We start from the raw sequence: 3,707 nt of genomic DNA, 5'->3' as shown, positions 1-3,707 counted from the left end.
TCTTTCTCTCTCTTTCTCCCTTTCTCTGTCACTGTACCCTTGAAATAAAAAAATAAATTTTTCAAAAAAAAGAATAAATACAAAAGCCAACAAAGGTCTAGAATAAATATAAAGACTGGTAATAGTAATGGCAGAAAAACTAAAGCCTCAATTCAAATGACCCTAACAAAATGAATGAATAAGTGAGTACTAAAGGCTTAAGGAAAACATTTATAAAAGTTCTACTTACTTATTGGAAAGGCAGAGTGATAGAGAATGAGAGAGACTTTTTCTTCCACTGGTTTACTCTCCAAATGATTGCAATAGCTGGGCCAGTGCCAGTCTGAAGCCAGGAGGCAGGCGCTCCATTCAGCTCTCCTACATAGATGGCGATGGTGTTGACTAGGCAGGAAGCAAGTGAGGGATAGGGAGCTGAGAGACTATAAGCAGTCTCTGAGCCAGAGCCACATACCATTAAAACTCTACCCCTCTCTGTGTTGATCTGATATGGCTACAGGCTCAGCTCATCCATTTCTCTATCATACACCTGACATGACTCCCCAATAATCATGTATATGCTGCAGCTCTAGATGACATGTCAGAGACAACATGACACCTTCTTAGAAATCATTTGCACTGTTAATTAAAGAGTTCAACCAATGGTATTAAGTAGAACAAAAAATACTAAAAGAATAAAATAGTAAGTTGTTCCTCGACAGTCAGGACAAGGGCTGATCAAGTCATTGTTTCTCATGGTGTCCATTAGCTTCTACAGGTTTCCTTTTAGGTGCTCAGTTAGTTGTCACAGATCAGGGATAACATATGATATTTGTTCCTTTGGGACTGGCTTATTTCACTCAGCATTATGTTTTCCAAATTCTTCCATTTTGTAACAAACACAATTATTCTTAAGTGTTTAAATTTAACTGAAAAGTGATCCCTGTTAAATATAAGAGTGGGAATAAGGGAGGGAGGAGATGTACAGTTCAGCATATGCTCACTTGGTCTTATCCCTAATGGTAGAACTAGAAACATGCCAGGGGATTCCAATTCAATCCCATCAAGGTGGCATGTATCAATGCCATCTTACTAGTCAAAGTGATCAGTTTCAGTTAATAATTGATCATAATAATAGGATTAAGTGTTAAAGGGATCACATAAATAAGACTAGTGTCTGCTAATACTAACTGATAGAATTAAAAAGGAGAAAACAATCCAACATGGGAAGCGGGGTACACAGCAGACTCATAGAATGGCAAAAGCCCTAAACAGCACTCTGGCCTCAGAATCAGCCCTTAAGGCATTTGGATCCAGCTAAAAAGCCCATGAGAGCTTCACAGGCATGGAAAGCCAAGACACTGTGGCAAAAAAAAAAAAAAAAAAAAAAAATGACCTAAATGAAAGATCTCCACGAGTGAGATCCCAGTGGAAAGAACGGGCCATCAAAGAAGGAGGTATCTTTCTCAGAAAGGAGGAGAGAACTTCCACTTCGATTACGGCCTTGTCTAAATAAGATCGGAGTTTGTGAACTCAAGAGGCTTCCATAGCCTTGGCAGCTCATGACAGAAGCCTCGGGTGATTACTGACATCATAAATAAGAGTGTTAATTGTTAAATCAATAACGGGAGTCACTGTGCACCTACTCCCCATGTAGGATCTCTGTCCTTAATGTGTTGTACTATGTGAATTAATGGTAAAACTACTACTCAAACAGTACTCTATACTTTGTGTATCTGTGTGGGTGCAAACTGTTGAAATCTTTACTGAGTATATGTTAAGTTGATCTTCTGTATATAAAGATAATTGAAAATGAATCTTGATGAAGAATGGAATGGGAGAGGGAGTGGGAGATGGGATGGTTGTGGGTGGGAGGGAGGTTATGGGAGGAAAAAGCTGCTATAATCCAAAAGTTGTACTTTCAAAATTTATATTTATTAAATAAAAGTTGAAAAAAAAAAAGAAATCATTTACACTGAAGCCCTGTTCCCACTCTGCCCAATTTGTATATTCAATTAAAGCACCACCCCCTACCCAATAAAGGGAGAGAAGATGTTCTCATGCATGCCTAAATGTGTACCATCACTGTAAATAAATTCCTTTTTCCTTCCTACACCTTATCAATGTCTCTGCTTTGAATTCATCTCTCACACCAAGCAAGAACTTGGACTGCTGGAGATGCTGTCCTCACAATGGTAGGGTCCCAAGTACTTGGGTCATCATCTGCTTCTTTCCCAGGTGCATTAGCAGGAAGCTAGATTGGAAATAGTGTAGTTTGAACTCAAACTGGAACTCCAATATGGGATGAGGGCTTTGGCTTAACCTGCTGTGCGACAATGCCGGCCCCAAGGAGAAATTTTTAAAGACCCAGACAAAGGAGGAAAGAGAGGTATGTTCACAGCTCAGGTGATTAAAAAAATAATAATAAAATGATGAGTGTCTAGGCCAAGTTAATTTCCTACAGCCTAAAAAACATACAGTTGTGATCACAGAAATGCTGCTGTTAATGTCTGAGCAATAATAGAGAATGAAAGAGGCATCAGGAGGCCTTGAATGGATGAATGTGTTGATTTTTGCAACAGATACATGATAGAAGCAGGTAGTGAAGCCCACAGCTCCCTACCCTAATATCTTCGATATTCACTTCTTCCAGCTCCAGTATTCAGGAATCAAGAATTAGCTGCTGGATTCCTTGCTCTTGACTTTACAATAAATACTGACTTTCTTCCACCACTTTGTTGTCAATCATCGGTGTGAAGGGTCAACTAAAGACTCTGGAAAAGCCCCCAAGTTAAGGGCAGTACAGGCTCCCCAGTTCCATCCAGAAATGCAAATCACGCATCTAAGAAAATCACGGAAAAAATACTGCAGTTCCAAGTATCTGCTTAATATAGCCCATGTTGCAGTAGTAGTCAGCTTCTAGCTGGCCTGCCTGCCTGCTGCTTCCATGAAGAATATTCAATAAATCTAGTTCTGCTCACTCACTCTATCTGCTCTGGGGAATTCTTTCATCATCTACAATGTTGTCTTCCAACAGTTGCTTCCATAATAATTGGCTTGCTGTAGTCAAGTGATCAAAATCAGTTTGGGGATTCTATAGCAACTCCTTCAACCAGTTTGGGGTGTTCAACAGCAAGAGTTTGTGAGTAATTAAGTCAGAAATAAATTATGAGTTGTGAATAATGTCATTTGAATCTTATTTCACCATGAATAATTTGAACTGTATTTTACTTTTTTGAACAGTAATTTCTATGTGCATGGACTATTGTTGGTAAGCAAAAATCACAATTTCAATAATTCTTTCGAAATGTCCCTAGCAACCGTGGGGATAAGATGAAGAAATGTGAGTTGGATAGAGATTGCTTATGATATAGGACCAGGATAGGTAGGAAGTTAGATGGGATATAAAAGAGCGGGGGGGCCGGCTCTGTGGTGTAGCGAGTAAAGATGCCACCTGTTGGCCGGCGCCATGGCTCAATAGGCTAATCCTCCACCTTGCGGCGCCGGCACACTGGGTTCTAGTCCCGGTTGGGGCGCCAGATTCTGTCCCGGTTGCCCTTCTTCCAGGCCAGCTCTCTGCTATGGCCCAGGAGTGCAGTGGAGGATGGCCCAAGTACTTGGGCCCTGCACCCACATGGGAGACCAGGAGAAGCACCTGGCTCCTGGCTTCGGATCAGCGGGATGCGCTGGCCGCGGCGGCCATTGGAGGGTGAACCAACGGCAAAAGGAAG

This window comes from Oryctolagus cuniculus, chromosome 3 (genome assembly GCF_051225735.1).
Source record: "Oryctolagus cuniculus isolate XC-2025 breed Fujian yellow rabbit chromosome 3, ASM5122573v1, whole genome shotgun sequence".
NCBI classification, from domain to species: Eukaryota; Metazoa; Chordata; class Mammalia; order Lagomorpha; family Leporidae; genus Oryctolagus; species Oryctolagus cuniculus.
The sequence above is the reverse complement of the archived record's forward strand: the minus strand, read 5'-3'. Positions refer to the sequence as shown.